At 42.3% G+C, this 25791-nt stretch overlaps 1 protein-coding gene across 23 annotated transcripts in view; it reads left to right on the forward strand.

The window, feature by feature from the left end:
* fbrsl1 (fibrosin-like 1) overlaps positions 1-25791 on the forward strand; it is a 447606-nt gene that overhangs the window by 343399 nt on the left and 78416 nt on the right. For 6 of the 23 annotated variants that reach the window (XM_036936107.2, XM_090190958.1, XM_036936104.2 and 3 more), the window contains exon 1: positions 14369-15217. The exons of 15 other annotated variants lie outside the window; for them this stretch is intronic. The gene's annotated coding sequence lies outside the window, so the exon portion shown is untranslated. Of the gene's footprint in view, positions 1-14368; positions 15218-25791 lie in introns of those variants that run through there. 2 more of the 23 variants (XM_090190960.1, XM_090190961.1) reach the window with 2 other exon arrangements.

Below are 25791 nucleotides of genomic sequence, written 5' to 3' on the forward strand. Positions count from 1 at the left end.
ACAATGGGAACAAAGAAACAAAAGCTTCCAATATTAAGTTGATATCAGAGCGCAGGCCCCCAGCCCTGGTCTCCTGGGCTCTGTCCTTGTGATTAGTGAAAAAGCCCCCTTGCCTTCTCGCCACTCTCCCATCAACCCCTGTTGGGGCCTGGCGTGGGGAGGGCCAGAGCAGCCCCCTGGAGAGGGGGGGTGGGGGACTGGTCCCATAGTGGACGTCCCTGGAGAGAACGGGGTTAGAAGTCCCCACAGGCTTGTGGCTAGATGAAGCAGGGAGCTGTGATGAAAAGAGGCTTTGCTGGCATCATGGCTGAGCTCCCCAGCTAAAGTGCCTAATCCATATTAGCTGCACAAAGGCCCCACAGATTAGCAGACGTCTTCATCAAACTGATTTAAAACTCAACTTTTGGCTAAAATAGACCAGACAGAAAAGAAAAAAACAGAACTGTGGAGGAGACGAGGAGAGGTATGTGTGTGAGACAGAAAGATTGCCAGACTGTGGTCCTGAGGTCATGATATTCAGGGTGAAAACCTTAACCCCTTAGACTGTGGAAGCCATTATTGTGGAAGTCAGGGGTCTTATTGCTGAAAATATGGGATTTCCTGCTACTGACGCACACAATGATGCATCTCACTGGTATTAACATCTTAACTCCTTCACTTCTCCATTACTCTCCATTCTGTTTATGGTTTACTAGAGTTGATGTAGCTACGTAGGCTATGTTTCACTGTGGTAATCTGACTATTTCACAGGACTATGTAGACATGCTAGGGCTGCCTATAGGTGTACTAATGTGGAGTGCATCACCTCCTATTTTGGCATGACCTCAGTTGGACTGTATATCATCATGGTGGCCAGTGATTAAATCAGTCACTTTGCTGTTTATGTTTATTTTCATTTTTTTTTTTTAGGGGTGTTCACAGCTTTAATCTTGCAGATAGATTGTGGGTTCTGTCAATGTAATTGTCTGCATCATTTCCAATCCCCCACATACAGGGCTGTGAAAAACGTTTTTCCCCCTTTCGGATTTTCTCCATTTTTGCATATTTTTGATTCTGAATGTTATCAGAGCTTCAACCAAAACCTAATATTAAATAAAGGGAACCTGAGTTTATAAACAACAACAACAATGTATAAATATTTTATTTATTTAATTAACAAAGTTATGCAACACCCAATCTCCCTGTGTGTAAAAGTAATTACCCCCTTACACTCAATAACAGAAAAAAAAATATGAAAATGTATGCACTCACTACTGTACGTCGCTCTGGATAAGAGTGTCTGCTAAATAACTCAAATGTAAATGTAAACTGGTTGTGCCACCTTTAGCTGCAGTGACTGCAACCAAATGCTTCCTGTAGTTGTTGATCAATCTCTAACATCGCTGTGGAGGAATTTTGGCCCACTATTACATGCAGAACTGCTTTAACTCGGTGACATTTGTGGGTTTTCAAGCATGAACTGCTTGTTTCAAGTCCTGCCACAACATCTCAATTGGTATTAGGTCTGGACTTTGACTAGGACATAACAAAACTTCAAATTTGTTAACTGTTTTCATGTAGACTAGATTGCGTGTTTTGGATCATTGTCTTGCTGCATGACCCAGCTGCACTTCAGCTTCAGCTCACAGACGGATGGCCTGACATTCTCCTGTAGAAGTCTCTGACACAGAACAGAATTCATGGTGCCTTCTATTAAGGCAAGTCGTCCAGGTCCTGAGACAGCAAAGCATCACCAAACCATCACACTACCACCACCATGCTTGTTCATTGGTATGAGGTTCTTACAGTGGAATGGAATGGAATTTACTCAAGTTTGCCAAAAAGCACCTGGAAGCACCTGGATGATCATCAAGACTCTTTGAAGAATATTCTATGTGCAGATGAGTCAAAAGTATAACTTTTTGGACGACATGGGTCCCATTATACCTGGCGAACACCAAATCATAAGTCATTGTTGTGTTATTTGTTCACTCAGGTTCCCTTTAAAGTGAGGGAAAAAAGTATTTGATCCCCTGCTGATTTTGTACGTTTGCCCACTGACAAAGAACAGTCTATAATTTTAATGGTAGGTTTATTTGAACAGTGAGAGACAGAATAGCAACGCATGAAAACACATGTCAAAAATGTTATACATTGATTTGCATTTTAATGAGGGAAATAAGTATTTGACCCCCTCTCAATCAGAAAGATTTCTGGCTCCCAGGTGTCTTTTATACAGGTAATGAGCTGAGATTAGGAGCACCCTCTTAAAAGGAGTGCTCCTTATCTCAGCTTGTCCACAGAAGCAATCAATCAATCAGATTCCGAACTCTCCACCATGGCCAAGACCAAAGAGCTCTCCAAGGATGTCAGGGACAAGGTTGTAGACCTACACACGGCTGGAATGGGCTACAAGACCATCGCCAAGCAGCTTGGTGAGAAGGTGACAACAGTTGGTGTGAATATTCGCAAATGGAAGAAACACAAAATAACTGTCAATCTCCCTTGGCCTGGATCTCACCTCGTGGAGTTGCAATGATCATGAGAACGGTGAGGAATCAGCCCAGAACTACACGGGAGGATATTATCAATGATCTCAAGGCAGCTGGGACCATAGTCACCAATAAAGCAATTGGTAACACACTACGCCATGAAGGACTGAAATCCTGCAGCCCCCGCAAGGTCCCCCTGCTCAAGAGAGCACATATACATTCCCATCTGAAGTTTTCTTTTTTCTGCTAAGGGGACAGGACAACTTCACCACATCAAAGGGACGATGGACGGGGCCATGTACCGTCAAATCTTGGGTGAGAACCTCCGTCCCTCAGCCAGGGCATTGAAATTGGGTCGTGGATGGGTATTCCAGCATGACAATGACCCAAAACACTACGGCCAAGGCAACAAAGGAGTGGCTCAAGAATAAGCACATTAAGGTCCTGGAGTGGCCTAGCCAGTCTCCAGACCTTAATCCCATAGAAAATCTGTGGAGAGAGCTGAAGGTTCGAGTTGCCAAACGTCAGCCTCGAAACCTTAATGACTTGGAGAAGATCTGCAAAGAGGAGTGGGACAAAATCCCTCCTGAGATGTGTGCAAACCTGGTGGCCAACTACAACAAACATCTGACCTCTGTGATTGCCAACAAGGGTTTTTCCACCAAGTACTAAGTCGTGTTTTGCAGAGGGGTCAAATACTTATTTCCCTCATTAAAATGCAAATCAATTTATAACATTTTTGACATGTGTTTTTCTGGATTTTTTTGTTGTTATTCTGTCTCTCACTGTTAAAATAAACCTACCATTAAAATTATAGACAGATCATTTCATTGTCAGTGGGCTCCTCCTTCTGAGGAGGAGAAGTGAGAAGGATCGGAGGACCAATGACCAGTGTTAAGTGTCCATAAAGTTTATTAAAAGATATAAACTGAACACTATGAAATACAAAACAATAAATGTGAACATGAACGAAAACCGAAACAGTACCGTGTGGCAACAAATACTCACACGGAAACAAACACCCACAACTCAAAAGTGAAACCCAGGCTACCTAAGTATGATTCTCAATCAGAGACAACTAACGACACCTGCCTCTGATTGAGAACCATACTAGGCTGAATTCAAAACCCCAACATAGAAAAACACACATAGACTGCCCACCCCAACTCACGCCCTGACCATACTAAATAAAGACAAATCAAAGGAAATAAAGGTCAGAACGTGACACGTACAAAATTAGCAGGGGATCAAATACTTTTTTCCCTCACTGTATGTAATATTAGGTTTTTGTTGAAGATCTGATAACGTTCAGTATAAAAAATTTGCTGTTTTTAAGTGACTCAAATGTCACGGTACTGGTTTTCTCCACCACTTTTTATGTCATTCACTGATTTTACTGCTGCAGCCACATAATGTGATGGGATAAAGGGGATAATTATTCAACCAAAAGACGTCAAACCCGTCGTTTCTGTGAGGAGTTGAGCAGAGTGGATAAATAGAGTGCTTCACATGGCTGGCATGGCCATCTGTCTTGACTGATTGAATCTGGTCAAGTTAATGTGCATGATCTCCAAGACACTCAACGCTTGTGAGACGGACCGCAGGTCTCAACCTCGGCCGTGTGAAGTTTTATAGATTAGTTTCATTTTTCCTCAGGTGTTTTTCCTCTAATCGGATGGAAGTATCCATGGGTCACCTGGATCTAATTAGGATCCCCGTTGTTTGTTTACCTTGGGTTTGCTCAGTTAGATTGGAGTTCCGAGTCAACTCCAAGGTTCAGCGGCGGATCACAGAGGAGACTAGTGTAAACATCTGGCTGACCCTTTTTCCTTAATTGAATTAGAAATCTGCCTATTTTCCTTAATTTGATTTGAAATCTGCTGTCGTAAATTGTATTTAATGATTGTAATGTGATATTCCTAACTCAATTCATCTCATTTACTTGCTGTTGATTTGTTTTTCACGGGGGGGATTCTTTCTGTGCCTGTTTTCTTTTCTTTTTTTCTTGGAGCCTGGTTTCCTGTCGTAACATGTTGTTGAAATTGAATAATTGAACGCCTTCTAGTGTTTTCTGTGGGCTGGATCAGACTGTTGCTGAAACAATGTGATGTTCAGACAGAGCAATATGACGTGATAATAGAGACTAATGGTTCAGAAAGTATTAAGACCCTTTCCCTTTTTCCTCATCTTGTTTCATTACAGCCTTATTTTCAAAATGTATTCAATGAAATGTTTTCCTCATCATCTACACACAATACCCCATAATGACAAAACAAAAACAGGTTTTTACAATTTTTTGCAAATATATATATATATTTATTTTTAAATACCTTATTTACATTTGTATTCAGACCCTTTGCTATGAGACTCGAAATTGAGCTCAACTGTATCTTGTTTCTATTGATCATTTTTTAGATGTTTCTACAACTTGAGTGGCGTCCAGCTGTGGTACATTTAATTGATTAGACATGATTTGGAAAGGCACACACCTGTCTATATAAGGTCCCATAGTTGACCGTGCATGTCAGAGCTAAAACCAAGTGCTCTGAGACAGGATTGTGTCGAAGCACAGATCTGGGGTAGGGTACCAAAAATGTTCTGCAGCATTGAAGGTCCCCAAGAACACAGTGGCCTTAATCATTCTTAAATGGAAGAAGTTTGGATCCACTAAGATTCTTCCTAGAGCTGGCCGCCCGGCCAAACTGAGCAATCGGGGGAGAAGGGCCTTGGTCAGGGAGGTGACCAAGAACCCGATGGTCACTCTGACAGAGCTCTAAAGTTCCTCTGTGGAGATGGTTGTCCTTTTGGAAGGTTCTCCCATCTCTGCAGCACTCCACCAATCAGGCCTTTATGGTAGAGTGGCCAGATGGAGCCACACCTCAGTAAAAAGGCACATAACAGCCCACTTTGCCAAAAGGCACCTAAAGGACCTGAAAATAGCCGTGCAGCGACGCTCCCCATCCAACCTGACAGAGCTTGAGAGGATCTACAGAGAAGAATGGGAGAAACTCCCCAAATACAGGTGTTTCCAAGCTTGTAGCATCATAGTCAATAAGACTCCAGGCTGAAAATGTATGTAAGTGGTTGTTATTATTATTATTATTATTGTCACGTATACTCCCTCTCCAGCCTCTAGGTCATCAGGCTGCTGATTATCCTGCACACCTGTCACCATCGTCTCGCGCACCTGCGCCTCATGACACTCACCTGGACTCCATCACCTCCTTGATTATCTTCCCTATATCTGTCACTCCCATTGGTTCTTTCCTCAGGTGTTATTGACTCTGTTTTCATGTCGGTGTGTTGTTTGTGGTTTGTGTTCATTGTTTCTTTTATTTATTAAAACACTCACTTCCTGAACTTGCTTCCCGACTTGCAGCAAAAATGTCTTAACCTGTTTTTGCTTTGTCTTTATAGGGTATTGTGTGTAGATTGATGAGGGGAAAAAAACAATTCAATCAATTTCAGAATAAGGCTGTAACGTTGGAAAAAGTCAAGGGTTCTGCATACTTTCTGAATGCACTGTTTGTATACTGTACACATTATTTATGCGGTAGGTCTATATAGCACCCATATAAAAACACCATAACAACTACAGTATATACCATCTGACATAAACCATTGTGAGCACATTAATCCTAAAGCTGTTATCCATCAGATCAACTGACATGGAGGGTTGTTAAGAAGACACTCTATTGCAGACTGTCTGAAAGGGGCCAAGGTCAAGCCATCCACAGGCCACTAGTTCTCATAGTGAGTATAGGAGGTTGAGGCTGGGGCCATACACAGCGCTGTCCCATAAGGTTCCATTTGGGGGACACAGTATGCTTTCAAACACTAATAACAATACCATCTTTTCCTCAGAGGGTCAGAGGGAGGGAAGGAGGCAGACAGACAGACAGACAGACATTTTGTTTGTCTGTTTTTAGACTGGCTCTGAGGGAAACCTGGTGTCTGAGTATGGAGTTAATTAAGCCATAGTTTTTGAGCTGTAATTGATTGAATCCTAGTCATAATATAAATTGCAGGGCCCCGGCAGCTGCGTCTCTCTGAATTAAAACCAGTGGCATCCTCGCTGAGTGGAAGACTATGTTAATAAGGGCCTTCAATGCAATCACATTGTTGTTTTGGTCTTTTTTTAAGCCAGGGTGCTTGTTTTTTTTCTCCAACACTTTTCTCTCAAGGGGTCTTATTATACACTTCTGTAACACTAGAGAAGTCAGTGTGCTCTGCAGTGGGGAGCCAAGAACCCCTCCTCTTGGCTCCTTTAAATCTGTCAAGGCATCTGCTGCATCCACCCTGGTAAATCCTTTGACGTGTGGGGCTAAAGAGCGGCCTTGTATCATTCATGAGTGCTGGTGGATTTCCATATCTGACACCGGGCTGCTGCCTGCCTGGCTTACTACTGGAAGCTGCTGGGAGCACTTGTGTCCATATTCAGCCCTCCACCGTGAAGTGCTGCAACATATGGCGACCGAGGTGACACGTGCGCTGCGCACACAGCCGCATTCTCTTCCATCTACAGTCTGTCCCTTTCTTCCTCTCCCCACTCCACACACACCGAATCCAACATTTGCATGACATTCACACTAACACAGACATTCAAATCCAAATTGAAACTGAGATTGAACTCAAATGTGTGCAAATGTGCAGGGAAGAAATATCAATGCACACACACACACACACACACTCGTGCTTGTGTACACACACACACACCCTGTATCCATTATCTCCCTCTGTCTCTATCAGTGGCCTTCTCCTTTTCTCCTGCCCTCTACCCCAGCCTCTATTCCCAGGCTGACCCTATCCTAGGGCCACTGATACTGGCCGGTAATGATGAGAAATGGAGTTATAATGCCAGTTGTTAAACCTCCGGCCGCAAAACAAATGTGCGTCTGGGACCCTGCATTTGTCTCTGAATGGATTAGTCCTTTCCTTTATATTTAATCTCACTCCAGCCTCTACCACCCAGCTACTCTGTGTTGCTCACCGTAACAAATACGCTGTCATTTTTCTCTCCCAGGCCTTTAACTGTTGAGATTCCTGCACAGTAGTAATGTTCTTTCTATTGCTCCTTGTGTCTTTGTTGCAGATGTCTGTGGACATCTGTTGTCCTCGAATATTCAGTAAGACAATTTGATTTGAAGAGTAACATACTTATCCTTGAAAGAGTGTTATCTACTGTATCTATCAGACTTGGCTGTTAGTTTTTAGACTTCCATTTAGACGGCTGTCTGGCCGCTACATAAATTGACATAGTTCCCAGCACCTGGAAGACATCCATCCCTCACCTCCCACTATTCTGTCACATTCTCAACCCTTTCATTTCCCCTGTGTTTCAGATAGACCTCCTCTATCTATGCAACAGCTTTCTCCAACTGTTTTTCCATTGCTGTCTGTCTGTCTGCCATGTGCTAAGTGCCCAGTGTCTTTAGTGTGAAGCCACAGAACAGCCAAGGTATTTTTTCTTCATTATTAACATTTTATGCAAATACAACTCATTTGTGGATGAGAGTAAAGATTTAAAGGATCGCTCCCCAGAGTTTACTTTAGGCGTACATAGTACAGAGTTTTTTTAATAGTGACAACCTTTCAGTGTCTGTTGAGGCGGTAATGCCTGTTCCTCCCCAGTGCCAAAGATTATATGCTTATTATTTTCTGAGAGAAAAAAAAGGTCATAGAATGTTAATAAACTGGCGCCACTCTGTATTAAATTATCAAGGTGAATGAAAAATTCATTTCAAAACTTCTTTCACACTTTACGAGCCAGTGCACAATTCACTTGTATCTTGTTAATTAAAGGAAATAACATTTTTATTACAAGGGAGACAACTTGTTAAAAATATACAGTACCAGTCAGAAGTTTGGACACACCTACTCATTCAAAGGTTTTTCTTTATTTTACTATTTTCTACATTGTAGAATAAGAGTGAAGACATAACTATGAAATAACACATATGGAATGATGTAGTAACCAAAAAAAGTGTTAAACAAATATTTGAGATTCTTCAAAGTATCCACCCTTTGCCTTGATGACAGCTTTGCGCACTCTTGGCATTCTCTCAACCAGCTTCATGTGGTAGTCACCTGGAATGCATTTCAATTAACAGGTGTGTCTTGTTAAACGTTCATTTGTGGAATATACAATACCAGTCAAAAGTTTGGACTCATTCTAGGGATTTTCTTTATTTGTACTATTTTCTACATTGTAAAATAATGCCCTGTTTGATAAAAGACCAAGTTCCATATTATGGCAAGAACAGATCAAATAAGCAAAGAGAAATGACAGACCATCATTACTTTAAGACATGAAGGTCAGTCAATCCGGAAAATTCCAAGAACTCTGAAGGTTTCTTCAAGTGCCATCTCAAAAACCATCTAGCGCTATGATGAAACTGGCTCTCATGAGGACCGCCACAGGACAGGAAGAGCCAAAGGTACCTTTGCTGCAGAGGATAAGTTCATTATAGTTAACTGCACCTCAGATTGCAGCCCAAATAAATGCTTCACAGAGTTGCCGACTCATCTCAACATCAACTGTTTTGAGGAGTGTGTGAATCAGGCCATCATGATCGAATTGCTGCAAAGAAACCACTACTAAAAGACACAAATAAGAAGAAGAGACTTGCTTAGGCCAAGAAACACACGCAATGGACATTAGACCGGTGGAAATCTGTCCTTTGGTCTGATGAGTCCAAATTTGAGATTTTTGGTTCCAACCGCCGTGTCTTTGTGAGACGCAGAGTAGGTGAATGGATGATCTGTGCATGTGTTGTTCCCACCGTGAAGCATGGAGGAGGTGTGATGGTAGGGGGGTGCTTTACTGGTGACACTGTCTGTGATTGATTTAGAATTCAAAGCACACTCAACCAGCATGGCTACCACAGCATTCTGCAGCGATACGCCATCCCATCTCATTTGTGCTTAGTGGGACTATCATTTGTTTTTCAACAGGACAATGACCCAAAACAAGGGCTATTCGACCAAGGAGAGTGATGGAGTGCTGCATCAGATGACCTGGCCTCCACAATCACCTGACCTCAACCCAATTGAGATGGTTTGGGATGAGTTGGACAGCAGAGTGAAGGAAAAGCAGCCAAAACTCCTTCAAGACTGTTGGAAAAGCATTTCTCATGAAGCTGGTTGAGAGAATGCCAAGAGTGTGCAACGCTGTCATCAAGGCAAAGGGTGGCTACTTTGAAGAACCTAAAATTTGTTTACCACTTTTCTGGTTACTACATGATTTCATGTGTGTTATTTCATAGTTTTGATGTCTTCACTGTTATTCTACAATGTAGAAAATATAAAAAATAAAAACCCCTTGAATGAGTAGGTGTGTCTAAACTTTTGACTGGTACTGTGTATTTTTCAGATCCCAAGCAGTCAGTGGCTTAGCCGGAAATATCCCCTATCATTTTTGTCGTTATCAATATTATTCCCCATATTTTGGTGAATATGGGGATATTTGGTCCAACTCTCAGGCATTGCTGTCCTCTTCCCATAATGCCAAGCAGTGTTGTAGCTTATCAGGGTCCCCTGCAAAGAGTTGCTGGATTAGCAGCTAATGTCCCATCCCATACATTTTAATTTCTTTGTTTTTATTTCAGAGAAGACATATTGGTGATAAGACCACACAAGGGGTGAAAACCTTTGTGTTTTTTAGACAGGAACAGATGTAGGCCTTTAAAGTGTATTTTTCTTTGTGTCCATTTTCCAAACAGCTCTTATAGCAGAAAAGCACAGGCTCCATAGACAATGTGTATCGGATAGAGGATCTGTACATTTTCTCAGGCTGCTGCCGTGTAGATGATAAAGAATGTCAAGGTGACGTGCGCATGGTGTTTGAGGGAGAATAAAGACGGCAATGTCCTTGCTGATTCTATCAGGAGCAGCCAATCTTTACCTAGCGCAAAGGCAGGCAGGAAAGAGAGTGGGGGTGGGAAGGAGAGAAGGGAGGTGGATAGGGGAAGGAGGGCAAATGAGAGGTTGACATTCCTCCTATAAACCAACGTGAGTCCAACGTGCATGCTTATCAGGTACCGACTGATTTTCCACCCCTATCGATCGGCAGTGTTGGGCAATGCAAATTGCAGTGGCTAGCCCAGGGTATTCTATCATCAATGGAGAGTCATTATCTTCGGCAACAACCAATATTGGATTGTTAAGCCTGGGGATAAGGTGCCTAGCAAAGCCTTCAAACAGTCACCTCTGGGATTGAAGCCTGATGGATGAATAGATCTACTGGGACTGGTTGCTAGAGGGGTTCCTGAGGCAAACTAGTGCAGTTACCAGCTCTCATCTCATCTCCCCCTGCCCTGGTCTATCATCAGCGCTGCAGCCTGAAAGAATCCCCTCAGAAATAATTAATTTTTAATGTGCCTGATGGAGGGCTGCTTTGTGTTCTACAACAGCTCCATCAATCAGGAATCAGGATGGCTTTTCATGTTGAATAGGACCCTCCAGAAATATTTTAACATGAGGCCCGTGATGAGGAGATCTATAGGGAAAGTTAAAAAGCCTTATGAGTTTAGCCTGACAAGACCCATTGATAGATGCAATAGACTCAACAACTGCCTTCTAGCCATTTTCATGATAAATGAAAAATCCATTAATGTCTGTCTACTGACTTCATTTCGGCATACTATTATACAAAGAACTTGATATCTTGATATCTTGGTCAGCGGCACATCTCATTTCTTGAGCTTCCTCTGTCAGCTACTATAATAGCCTTGACAGTAAGTGTAGTCTCCACAGTCATTCAGATTGTCTGACATCCACGGGCCTCCATTCACGAAAGCAGTACTTGTATTTTGAAGTATGCAGGTGCTCTAAATGGATGACCTAAAAAACATTGTCTCTATTGAAAGATGGAGGCCCATTGAATAAGGTGCTCGTTCCCACATTGGAGGTCTAAGCTACTCATGCGCAGTCATGAATAAATCACGGATTTCCGAAGGCACTTGCGAGTAGAAATTACAGTGTTTCAGGATGTTCATGCACACAGAAATAAAAAAAGGAATAAAACATGAACATCGGCATCGGCTCCATTCCGTTTTGCTTTGGACAGCTTAAGTTGTACCTCTCCACCATCATCATTGATGGCACGGATTCTGTGCCATGTTTAGATGCGGATAAATATTGATGTTGTTCGTTGCCTAGTGAAAATACTGCTCAGGATATTCTGCTTGTGCACTTTGTTGTAGAAACACATTGCACTAGCCTAATTGTTTTTATGTTGCCAATACTTGAAAATTGGGTACACAAAATGCATTAATTTTTAAAAAATGAAATTTTTTTGCTCACATAATAATTTCTGAAACATAATACTAGTAACATGTCCGATAAGCTATGAGTGGTGCAAGCTGTTAATAACAGGAAGTTGTGTACATTTGTTCTGTGGAACATGACACCAATGGCACCATCTAGAATGTAATTAGCTGGAATACATCATTGACCACAATGTTTGCTGTCAGGGATCTGGAATCAACCTGTCTCTGCACTGTCTTGGGTTCTCTTTTACATAACAGGTTGCAATGCCACTGGCTGCTAAATACACACCTACTTTGGAACATGAGGGAGCCAGGGAGACCATGACATGAAGGCCAGCATGGGGAGTTTGATATGCCAGATGGTATGCCTATTTCCACAGGGTTAGATATGTGGACAGGGCTCCATATCCATTCAGTCATTGCTGGCTTACCTGAGATGAACTGTTCTTCTGTTCAAGTCTGGTGGCATTAGCAGGCCACAACTCAGTGGACCTCCAGCCTAAAGCTGGCAGGTTACTGCTAAATGACAGAAAATAGGCCTACAGTACACTGGCCCTCAGCCTTGTAGTACTCAACCTGTCCTCATATGCCCAATGTTGTCATATGTTAGGCCTGCAGCTACCGGCAGACAATCATATTGCATTTGTTTGTAAACATTTACAACTGGTGAATCATTATTTCTGAATGTCTTATTACAGTGTTATTACAATGTAGAAGGTGGTGTTTCTGTTTTGTTTTTAACAGAATGCAGGGTTGCATAGCTACTGGATCTGATGATAAATCGTAATGCTTGTGGTGGCTTGTTTTAAAATAATACTTGTGGTGGCTTGTTTCGTCATAATGCTTGTGCTGGCTTGATTCATTATAATGCTTGTGGTGTCTTGTTTCATCATAATGCTTGTGCTGGCTTGATTCATTATAATGCTTGTGGTGCCTTGTTTCATCATAATGCTTGTGGTGGCTTGTTTCATTATAATGCTTGTGGTGGCTTGTTTCATTATAATGCTTGTGGTGGCTTGTTTCATTATAATGATTGTGGTGGCTTGTTTCATTATAATGCTTGTGGTGGCTTGTTTCATTATAATGCTTGTGGTGGCTTGTTTCATCATAATGCTTGTGGTGGCTTGTTTCATTATAATGATTGTGGTGGATTGTTTCATCATAATGCTTGTGGTGTCTTGTTTCATCATAATGCTTGTGGTGTCTTGTTTCATCATAATGCTTGTGGTGTCTTGTTTCATCATAATGCTTGTGGTGGATTGTTTCATCATAATGCTTGTGGTGGATTGTTTCATCATAATGCTTGTGGTGGCTTGTTTCATCATAATACTTCCTTTTGTGTTACATATACTTCTCCAGGATAGTTCCCCAAGTCTAGTGGCATATGCATGTTTCCATTTAGCTTTTACAGTCTTTCAAAGTGCCCCAATACATCCCAAAATAAAAATAATAGGAATTGACCAAGTTACCAAAAGTCCATCAAGTGATGAAATGTTTCCCCTTTCTCACTATGCGTTACTTCCATAATGGCGCTCAATCCGTCCCTCTGCCATTATTACATCCTCAGAGACCAGCAGCCATAAAGTCTGTGTGTGTGTGTGTGTGTGTGTTCAAATGTCTGTTGGGTTGGGGACGACCTGTAATTACAGTCAGCTGGGAAATATTTAGAAGAGTTACATTCCAGACACAAACCCGCTGAGCACTCTTTTTGACTTTGCATGCAATGTTGCATCGAATATACACAAAATACATGCCAGTTTGGGGGAAGCATAATAGTGTATTATTTTAGCCCATCAGCCCTTATTCTTTCTGGGGTATTTGTGGGGTATAACATGACATGGCAAAGAGTAAACACTAATGTTAAATTTGTCTTTAGCCAGGTTCACTGAGACTGAGTGGGGTTGTCAGATTATTTTTCTTGGTGCTTTGGTAACATAAGCTTTTTTGATCGGTGTTAAACAGGTCCTAACGGTGAACAAGAGGGCCGACTTCTACAGAAAATATAGGAAATGTCCTCCTCTTTAGCCTCAAAGATTTTATTCTACCCCCAAAAGAAAAACATTTTAACAGCATCTTCAGCTTTAAAAAGGAGGCAGATGGACAGCTCTGCTCTTTGTCAGAATGCCAATCTGTATTCCCCAGACCACTGTTAAAGTGGGAGCTGGAGAAAATCATTGCAGACTTGGGAGGTCAAAATGGATGAACTCCCAGATTTTTGTTGATGGGTTGGAGAAATACTGTATTTCTAAAACCCAAGAAAGGAGGCCAGAATGCTCTCCCCACTGTGCTGGAACAGAATGTAGATTTTTTTTTTGTGTGTAACAAAATAACAGCCCATTACAACACCATAATTGTGGTGTTAAGTGTTATTATACTGTCTTTCACTGAAATATACAGTATTAGACAGTATTATTTGGTTACATTGATGGGTATTTATGTTACATAATTGTTGGATATATGCACATATCAGAATTGGTCAGTGGCAGGGCTATTTTGTTTTTTCTGTGATCACGCATTGTGCTTTTGGCTTGGAATGTCCTTGAAAGGGGGGAGGTTGTATTAAAATGCGATGTAAAACATTGAGCATGATAATAGGCCTACGCGTAGACCCTGTGCTATTGGCAAAGCCCGACTTGGCAATTCGTTTTCAAGTGACAAGAAGACGGGACTGTCGACATGTTCAATTGAGAACGACGCCGCAGTGAATCAAATTAAAGATCTAGCCCTCGTGCATTGATTGCTTTGGTCTCGTCCTGTCCTATTTTTTTTAACACACCCAGCGGAGCGAGAGCAGCTTGAAGCACAGCCTGCCAACGTTACACATTACGAAGCCCAGTCTCTCTCGTATGTGCCTGGAGAGCGTCGTGTCCGAGGCGCAGAGCGCGCTGCGTTTTCGGGACTTCTCGGCTATTCTAAAAGCGTCAATAAATTGTGGATACATTCTATTGAAAAGCTTAACTCACTTGAAAGCTTTTTCACAACCTGGGATATGCAATTGATGTTATTTCCAGCGTGAAACCGTCTTATTCGTGGAATCTATTGTTAAGGATCTGTCATCGGAGCTTCCATATGACTTGGATTCATATAAACGGTATTCTGGTTTGACACAAAGATCCAATGTTTTTCCTTTTTTGGGAACAAGGAACCTGTTTTTAGGACTATTCTTGGAGCACGAATAGTTTCTGCGTGTGATTGAACTTCGAAGAAAGGGAGAAATAACTGAATAATGAAAATATTACTTATGGGTTGACAGCTTTCGCCGCTGCAGACGGAAAAAACGCTCAGTAGCCTAAATATTTATTGTTTGAGCAGGTTGTTTCTTCTGTCTTGTCTGCCCCGCTGTATTCTTCACGGCAGTCTGCTCTTGGACGAATTGATTTTGCTTATTTTGCTGGATTTATTTGAATAAGGCTCGATTGAAGGGTTTTGTGAACCGATATTGAATTTCACGGAGGAAATCGCAACTCATTTGTTTCGGTAAGGTTATGAAATTTGATCATTGCCTTTTTGCCAATCCTTTTCTTTCGTCTCATTTCAATGTTTTCCCTTTGTAACTAAAATAAAATATTAATATTTACATTATGACAGGCGGTTATATTCATTCGAATTACGAATTGGCTATGTGTCCGTTTTTAATTATGTATATTTTTCGCGTATTATTCTCTGAATATCGGCTGTGCACAATGTGTTCTATTCTGTTCTATTGTGAATTTATATGTAATTACTTGCACATTTAGACTGAAATAGGCTAGCATTTATGTCAACTTTATTTATGTCATATATTTTTTGTCTATTTCTAAGCCTCCACGTTACAGCCAGTAGCGTAGTCTATAATAAATTCAACACACGTCATTTGACACAATTTTAAGATTGCCCTATGTCTGACACCAAGTACCACAGGAGGAGCTGTTTAATTAGTTTTTGTTCCCAAAGCAATCTGGACGTTCAAGGTTATATCAAAACGTCTTTCGATATGACCCAAAGACGCAAAGAGGCTGTTATGCGCGTTTACCGGTCCTCTATTCTCGGGCGGGCTTTTGGCTTGTTAGGATTATTTCCGTGTTCATGTATTTAAAATATGTCATTAAGATGTACAAGCTACACTGTTGTTGTGTCTGTCTAAGTACATGTTTGGGACAACACACACCTGTACCTTATGTTCTCTTGGAATCTCTGTCATCCTATTTCAGGTTTAAAAGTGTACCTGCAAAAATGTTGTGTAGGATAGCTATAGCTTAATGTCTTATGGATATACTATTGGCTATTGTGTGCAAAGCATTATTATACTAATAACAATCTAATAACGGAGCTCTTGGAAAAATAATTTCAGATAGCCTACATCTAGATTGACCCTCTATGTGCATAGGCCTACATGTAACAATGTTATTTCTATATACTGATGTCCTGGCAAACTTTGAAAATTGTCCATATTCTGAACATCAGAGATAATACTGCTGCTATAGCCTAATTGGAAAATAAGTATGAAAATAGTGGGTCTCAAGAGTTCAACAGGGTCACTGGTCTACACATTGAGTGGGCGATTTGGTCACCTATTCTTGGCTAGGTGTAAAGGTCTTTTGTGTGATGGTTTCTATGAGAAGTGGATAGATAACCTCACACTTTGCAACAACAATATCACAGCCCCGAGTCTCATTTTAGTGCCTGTTCACAGTGTGGTTATAGTGTTTCCATTTTACGTTGTAGTAAATGTGTATCCACGCTAGTGAATACAGAAAATATGACTTTACTAAAAACTCCTCCTCTACTGCTGCACAGTACCCACCGCCTCTACCACTTCCTCTACCACCGCCCTTATGTCTATCTTTCTCCATTTCCTTCAACCAAATCTTTAATCTACTGCAGATGAAGCTCTGGAATTAGCTTGCAATATGCTCTCCTTATTCATATCTTCAAAAGCCCATTTATCTCCAGCGGAAAGCTGATAAGAAAGAGGCCTGCTTGGCAAACCTGATAAGAGGGTGAAAAATCCTCCAGCTATTTGTGATGTTCTGAGTTCAGGCTGATCACAGCTAGCTCGGGAAGACATGACATACCTTGCATTATGAGACTAATGCCTCATGCCTCCTCAAACAAGGGGAGTAGAGGAGGGAGAAACATTAAATGGAGATTTATGTTGGATTTAATGCAAAGATTTAAAAGCAGTAGTGAAACATGAAACATCGGGGAGCCGGGGAAACGTTAAGGAAATAACCTTATTCAAATCTTCGTCCTGACAATAGGGCCTGTAATGTTGTAATGCTATTAACTACTATCATAAAAGAGGTGATTGAGCAGTTAAGCTGTTTGAAATGGAATCGCCTGCTACAGTACATTGCAATGGTCTCTGAAATGTAAAAATATATATATATTTAAACGTGTCAGTGAAACATTTGTTGACGCATTTTAGGTTAAATCTGTGAAAAGCGCTTTGGTTTGAAGGGGTAATAAACTGCACTAAATCCCCAACTGGAACCTGTCTGGAATGTTGATATTATCCAAATTGGCTTATTCTGATGCCTGACATGCCTGCATGCCCACTGTGAGAACGGGGTTGTGAAATATGGCACTAGGGTAGGTGGGTTACATAGTAGAGTGGAAAGAGTGAAAAACACAACACTTTCACTTCACATTCATTCTGCAGCCTAGCCATGGCATGGCTCATTCAAGGCCAGCCCTCAGGCAGTACTGTCTTTCTCATCTCATCTCCATCCAGCTCTCCATTATGTTTTTCTTGTCTTTTTTTTTAGTACAGTGAGAGAGAGTGTGATCTCTTCTTTTGCTCTTTAGAATGGCAGAATAGCAGCAGTCTATTCACTGCAGTGAAGGATGGATTTCCATTCCCTTCCAGTGCTGAATGTGTGCTTTCTTTCCTGCATATCCTCTGACACTTCACCAGCATCCATAAATCACATTATATCTATTGTACCAATTTGTTGGCTGGGCACTTGTTTTAAGCCTATTAAGCTGGGTGGATTTTATTGGTTGTTAAATACCTCACCTTTGTCCAATTCGCTGGGTAGAGGGAGGCTCCCTTCACATTATATAGTATATGAATTACCCTCGTATTCAGACTGTGACTGCATATTATTATTCTAGGATTTCTTTTTTCTAGAGGATTATTCTCAGAACACGTCATTACCCTATAACAAATGACTTGTAGCATGTGATCGTATTCATACTTAGAGAGGAGAACACTCCCTCCTCTGTACACTACTTATATGTAGGTCCTCTGTGTGAGAGAGATGGAGAATTTACAGGCGTCCCCATGGTACTCAGAGCATCTTAATCCTGGCGAGAGAATGACCATAAAGCTCTCTGCACCAAAAGCAGTGGGAGACCTGCGGAAGAGGAACAGAGGAAACCAGCAGCAGAGAGAGAGAGAGAGAGATGGGGTTGGCAAGCAGCACTTTAATGTGCACTGCAGAGATGTCTCTGTTTTTAACATAAATGTTATAAATAACATGAATGGGTCGCACAAGGCCACTGGCTATAAAGGGACAGGGTGTTGGCAAAACAAAATGCATTTTTTCTGTTTTTTTATTTCTGCAGTCTGTGGACAGCGGGTCCCTGCAGAGCCTGTGTGTTGTTAACTGCTCTGTACAGGGGGGATTTATGCCTCTGCCCAAATGGAAGTGACCAGTGACCTTTCCCGTGGCGTTGGCCAGCTCTGACACTGTCACACAATGGACTGCTGCCTCCACAATTGCTGCATCTCAAATGGCACCCTATTCCCGAAATAGTGTACGGCTTTTGACCAGAGCCCTATGGACCCTGGTCAAACGTAATGCACTATATAGGGAAAAGGGTGCCATTTGAGACTCAGCTAATGTGTCAACGGCACAGCTTCTTCTCCGTCATCTCCTCCTATCAGATGTTATTTCCTAAATGTTGGGGCATCTGCTCGCGCTGCGCTGAGTCCCGAGGGCCGCTCACGTCCTCTTTCCCCCCCTCTACCCTAAGTTCTAAATGTCAACTGTGCGCAGGGCCATCCAAGGCCTTTAAAATACCTCCAGGTATTGCTGCAGTCATAGGTCAGCCAGTCACTCAGCGGGTAATGTGTGTTTCATGCTCACAGCTCACCGTGGACGGACGAGGGCCACTCACCATGGGTCGCTACACAACACCCCCACCCAATGCTGGAGAGACCAAGGGAGGAAAGGAGGGAGACGGAGGGAGGGTAGAGAGATGGGTGGGTCAGAGTTCTAGTCCCCCCAGCACTGATCTCCCATGATGGTGATGTTGTTGTTCTCTCTTGAGCCATGGAATAAAGGACCCCCACTTCACATCAAACAGTCTCCCAACACCATCATAAATATTTCAGAGAACTCTCCCTTTATCCTCCCGGCCCTTCTCCAATTAGCTGCTGACGAAGGAGGCTAGTGAGGGCCATGATCTAAAAGGAGAGAAAATAGGGAAAAACCAGAGACCTTTGATTTTGGTGCTAGTGAGCATATATCTTCCCACTCTCCAGCGTCCTCTCCTTATTGTGAGCCCTCTCAAGGAGGGGTGGAGACACTTGAGTGAATCCCCCTCTTTTCAAGCTACCGACAAGGGTCAACCTGTAATTCTGGCAGCTGTTTCACTCAGCCCTCCTCCTACTACCTCCTCCCTTCCTCCTCCCACCCACCCGCCCGCCCCATCCCATCCCCAAAGCAGCTCTTTCCAGTGAGCAGGCTGTGTCTTTTGTTACCTTTATGAAGTGTAGTTAAATGTGTTCTGTGCGGCGCTGCGTGGCACCCTGTCTGAGCACCAACCCCAGGCGTGCCATTAGCCAGATATGGCTCTACTGCAGCCGTAATGATGGAGAGAGAGAACACAGCAGAGTAGAGGAGAGGAAACCAGGAGTCTTAAATCATGCCATTCGAGTTGTCGTGTGGACCTAATTGCCCCACCGTTTTGTGCGCCCTGCAAGCCCCCTATGTCACCCAGCTCATGTGTTCAGTACAGAACCTCGCTGTGCTATGTCAGGTTAGTGTAGCAGACATGAGTCGGTCATGGTCTCGTGATGAGGTAACCCAGCCTGACAACTTCAGAACTAGTGTCTGCCCCCGGCCCAAGAGGACATTTCCTATTCGTCTCACGGTCTAAGACATTGGTTGCTCCTGTGGGAGATCCGGGTTCTTATCCTGCGAGTTACACTAGCTAGAGTGTTCATGTTTCATCCCATGGCGGGTGGTAGAGGCTGTTGTGGGAAGGGTGAAAACGGCTTACACCTTTACTTTGAAGGGACGCATGTAAAAGGTTAAATATGTTAAATACTTAGTGATGGTATACAGTCCATCATAAATCGGTATATGGGGAACTAATGTAGTCTATTACTATGAATTACATATGAAATAGTTATTTTGTATCTTCTGCATTGAATAAATGATATCTGACTATACCTGCAGGTACTCATAGAGGCTACTGAGTTGAGATTGTGATTGGGTTGAGATTGTAGTTGAGATTGTGGTTGGGTTAGGGTTGAGATTGTGGTTGAGTTAGGGTTGAGATGGTGGTTGGGTTAGGGTTGAGATTGTAGTTGGGTTAGGGTTGAGATTAGAGGTCGACCGATTATGATTTTACAACGTCGATACCGATACCAATTATTGGAGGACCAAAAAAAGCCGATACCGATTAATAGGCTGATTGTTTTATTTTTTTTATTTTTTGTAATAATGACAATTACAACAATACTGAATTAACACTTATTTTAACTTAATATAATACAATAAAATCAATTTAGCCTCAAATAAATAATGAAACATGTTCAATTTGGTTTAAATAATGCACAAACAAAGTGATGGAGAAGAAAGTAAAAGTGCAATATGTGCCATGTAAGAAAGCTAACGTTTAAGTTCCTTGCTCAGAACATGAGAACATATGAAAGCTGGTGGTTCCTTTTAACATGAGTCTTCAATATTCCCAGGTAAGAAGTTTTAAGTTGTAGTTATTATAGGACTATTTCTCTCTATACGATTTGTATTTCATTAACCTTTGACTATTGGATGTTCTTATAGGCACTTTAGTATTGCCAGTGTAACAGTATAGCTTCCGTCCCTTTCCTCGCTCCTCCCTGGGCTCGAACCAGGAACACAACGACAACAGCCACCCTCGAAGCAGTGTTACCCATGCAGAGCAAGGGGAACAACTACTCCAAGTCTCAGAGCGAGTGACGTTTGAAACGCTATTAGCGCGCACCCCGCTAACTAGCTAGCCATTTCACATCGGTTACACCAGCCTAATCTTGGGAGTTGATAGGCTTGAAGTCATAAACATCTCAATGCTTGATGCACAACGAAGAGCTGCTGGAAAAACGCACGAAAGTGCTGTTTGAATGAATGCTTACGAGCCTGCTGCTGCCTACCATCGCTCAGTCAGACTGCTCTATCAAATCATAGACTTAGTTATAACATAATAACACACAGAAATACGAGCCTTAGGTCATTAATATGGTAGAATCCGGAAACTATCATCTCGAAAACAAGACGTTTATTCTTTCAGTGAAATACAGAACCGTTCCGTATTTTATCTAAGGGGTGGCTTCCATTAGTCTAAATATTCCTGTTACATTGCACAACCTTCAATGTTTTGTCATAATTATGTAAAATTCTGGCAAATTAGGCGGCCCAAACTGTTGCATATACACTGACTCTGCGTGCAATGAACGCAAGAGAAGTGACACATTTTCACCTGGTTAATATTGCCTGCTAACCTGGATTTCTTTTAGCTAAATATGCAGGTTTGAAAATATATACTTCTGTGTATTGATTTTAAGAAAGGCATTGATGTTCATGGTTAGGTACACATCGGAGCAACGATACGCACCGCATCAATAATATGAAACGCAGGACACGCTAGATAAACTAGTAATATCATCAACCATGTGTAGTTAACTATTGATTATGATTGATTGATTGTTTTTTATAAGATAAGTTTAATGCTAGCTAGCAACTTATCTTGGCTTACTGCATTCGCGTAAAAGGCAGTCTCCTCGTGGAGTCCAACGAGAGGCAGGTGGTTAGAGCGTTGGACTAGTTAACTGTAAGGTTGCAAGATTGAATCCCCCCAGCTGACAAGGTGAAAATCTGTCGTTCTGCCCCTGAACGAGGAAGTTAACCCATTGTTCCTAGGCCGTCATTGAAAATAAGAATGTGTTCTTAACTGACTTGCCTAGTTAAATAAAGATTAAATAAAGGTGTAAAAAAAAAAAATCGGCAAAATTGGGTGTCCAAAAATACCGATTGTTATGAAAACTTGAAATCAGCCCTAATTAATCGGCCATTCCGATTAATCGGTCGACGTCTAGTTGAAATGGTGGTTGGGTTAGGGTTGACATGGTGGTTGGGTTAGGGTTGAGAAAAGGTGTATTTATATCACTGACAAGTGAGACGAGAGGTATCCATGATATTGAAGACACTTTCTAGAAAAGTACCTGTCTCCCGCTGAGGAGTTGGAGGTTCTTAGGGATCAGACTGACAAATGGTGACTGATCGCCTCAGATTCACCCAGTGCTTCCTATTAAGCATCGCTGAGGATCTTAGCTACTATCATTAAGCTATCTCTCTCGCGAGCGCGCTTTCTCCCTCTCTCTCATATATCCTTTTATGCCCCTTTCTACTTGCAGTGTATTAAATCCTATGTTAATCTCACCACGTGTTTCTCCCCTTAGTAAGCAGATTTGACTGAGAGTTGGGAGCTGGGTTAATTAGATGCGAGAAAGAGATTGTGTTTTCCTCTGGATGCAGATGTGTAGGGTGGTCTGTCTGTGAGCCGAGCTGAGCAGGCTGGGGAGCGCTGCTCTGTGCTGTGCTGGGGGGCTCTGTGTAACGCCGTGTCGAAATGAGCCTACATACAAAACATACGGCGCCCTCGTTGGGAAGCAGGCCCCTTCGTTAGCGAGGAGCTGACGAGCTGCTGCTCACATTAGGGTAATTAACGCAGCCACAGATTGTGGAACAGCTGTGCAATTTACCACTGTGGCAACACCAACGGTCGAGGGACAGGCTCTGCAAACAGAGGAAGGTTAGAGAGCGGCTTCAGAGACCATACTGCCTCACGCCTAGACGAGGGCCCCACAAAGGGACTAAGACCAACGATTTATATCTACAATAGATGACTGACAGTGGGCACTGTTTTGAAGCCACTGCGCCTCCATTTTAACACTCCCCCAGCATTGTAAAAATTATTTTCGAAGCTATAGAAATGCATTTATTAATGTCTACATTTCGTTTTGCCAAGTTTATTATATTACAGACACCTTAATACACACTTTTAAATAATATGTGAGCTAAGCATAAAAAATAAAAAAATATATTACAACATTTATATATATATATATATATATATATATATTTTTTAAGTTCTAATGTTACTGGCCCCACTACAATGACAAAAAAATATTTAAATGCATGTAATTTTGTCCTTGAAACATTTAATTGAAATACTGTAGAATTCTGTTCTTTCCTATGGAGGACTGCTTCTTCTGGGGAGTGCCAATATGACCAAAGGTGGCTTTAAAGCCTCTCATTGGCCAATACATAGTATCAGCAATCAAGGGTTTATATACATCTTTGGCTCAAACCCAGCCAAACCATACAGAGACCCTCTATTCAGCAGGGTAGCCAGGGAAACTTTCAAATCATACTATTTATAGAATATTATAAAACGTGGAAAGAGTGAAGGCTACATTGTTTTTGGTAGCGCTAGCAAATAGAACTACCAGATGTGAACAGACTATTTTAATTTGAAACAGAACAGGCTTTCGTCAACATAATTATAGTAAGACAAACGCTAGCTTTCAGAATTTACAGTACAACTGGAGTCTACACACACTGTACGTTAAGGTCACAACAGTGCCTGTGTTTATGTTAGAGAGTTGGAAATCCACACATAGTGCCTAGCCGTAGCCTATCCTTAGGTAATCTAGTGGACATTTTGATTTCTGGGATCTCTGTCCCAGCCAGTCTTGTTCTAGTTGCGGAGCACGGATGGCCTGGACACATGCATGTTAAAAAGCCTCCAGACTTTCTCTCCATGGAGTTTTAGTCTCTTTTCATCTTGCTGTTCTTGGCTGACCCCCACAGAACAAATTACACGTGAGAAGTAATGAAAGTGTCCTGCTCTCATTTTTGTTAGTTTTATATTATATTTAATAGTTACCATTCCGTCCTATACTTGTACTCCTGTTGCTTTTGATCCATGCTGATCCTTCACAGTTAAGCCATAGGGAGTGGTGAACGTGTGTTGAAAAGAATATGTCCTACGCATGGAGTATACATGCTAGTAGTGTTTCTTTGTGTGTTATGACAGAAAGAAAACGCACACAAATATCCTGTGATATTTAACTTGTTTCTTGTGTTTGTGATGCCCCTTGTAAAAACATGTACAAAAGGCTGTTTTCAAGTTAAGTGCCATGCTGGTAACACTTCCTTATTCATTTTAGCTCCTTGATAAACACACAACACTGCACTTTAGTGTATATTTCTGTAATATACTCTATATTACACAATGTACTTTTATGTAAACCGAACAAAGACCATTTTTGGGGAGCAAGACCCCACACTGCTGCCCTGTGTTTGTTAGCTGTGTCGGGCGGCGGGTGGAATTAAGGGGCATGTTGTAGAGCTGAGATGATAAACCGGAAATCATCAACACCGACCATACCGATCACTTATCGAAGGCATTTTGCTGATATCATTCATTAGGATAAGCAGCCTATACTAGAGAAATGCTAATATGGGTGATTGTTAATAAAGGGACAATTGATGACTACAAAAATCAAACTTATCAATCTATTTCTCGTTATCTCATCAATTCAGGCAATGTATCGTGATACCGATTTTTGTCCATACCGCCCAGCTCTAGCGTGGTATATTGTGTGAGAAGGAAATAGGAGAAAAGCAGCAGGCTACTGGAATAGCGCTGAGCTGAGCTAAGGGTGGCCCTGTTGGGTTGACTCCTGTTGCCTGCACTGCGCACTCTCTCTCGCTCTCAGTTATCAAATGTCACTGACAGTGACACATCCGTGGCTGTCAGCAGGCCCTCTCGCTCCGAGAGAGAGAGACGGAGAGAGAGAGAGACAGTGAGAGGGAGAGAGCGAGAGCGAGCTCAGGGAACTTGTTAAATTTCTGCAAAGCATGCCGACTTTGACAAGAGACATTTCCTGCCTATCTCCTCTCCTCTCAACCCCTCCGCTCCAGCCGCTCTCCTCCCCTCATCGACTCAGTGACTGAGCAGGGCACAAAGAAAGAGACTGCCGTGCAACAATAATAATGTGTAAAATGTCTATCTACAGTAATGTTAGGGAAAGGCAGGCGGGAGGCAGCTGCAGTGTGTGCTGGGAGGCCAGAGCGTGTCATTTATTTATCAGCTGAGAGGAGAAAAGAAGAGAGAGGAGGGGGGAGAACAGTCCCAGGCCTCTCGCTGCCAGAGGGGGCCATGCGGCTCATGAAGGATAGGAAATATAATTGGGCCTTTCTCACTCCTGGCTACAGGGCCGACTCAGACGACAGCTCTGCTTCTCTACTCTCCTCTTTTCTCCCCCTCTCTTCTCCTCTCACCCATGGTGCTCGTCGGTCACGGCTGAGGAGAGGAGGCGTCCATGGCCTTTCAGCGTCCGCACAGGGACTTTCCCAAACAAGACATGTCACTTGTGCTTACTGTGGCATTCCTTTGATCAGATGAGATTGTCCCTCGATCCTTTCCCTCCTCCCCCTCTCCCCACTCTGTACTCTGAGTATGCCTCTCCACTCTGTACTCTGAGTATGCCTCTCCACTCTGTACTCTGAGTATGCCTCTCCTCGCTGTACTCTGAGTATGCCTCTCCATTCTGTACTCTGAGTATGCCTCTCCTCGCTGTACTCAGAGTTTTATTTATTTTTTAATATTTTTTTTCATTTGATTTAACCAGGTAGGCTAGTTGAGAACAAGTTCTCATTTGCAGCTGTGACCTGGCCAAGATAAAGCATAGCAATTCGACACATACAACAAATGTACTCGGAGTATGCCTCTTTCAGCGGTTTGTCCTAGGCCCGGCCGGCTGGAGGACTGACTGACTGAGGCTTGGCTCG

The sequence above is a fragment of the Oncorhynchus mykiss genome, chromosome 11 (assembly GCF_057628025.1).
Source record: "Oncorhynchus mykiss isolate SJ-2025 chromosome 11, ASM5762802v1, whole genome shotgun sequence".
Taxonomy (NCBI): domain Eukaryota; kingdom Metazoa; phylum Chordata; class Actinopteri; order Salmoniformes; family Salmonidae; genus Oncorhynchus; species Oncorhynchus mykiss.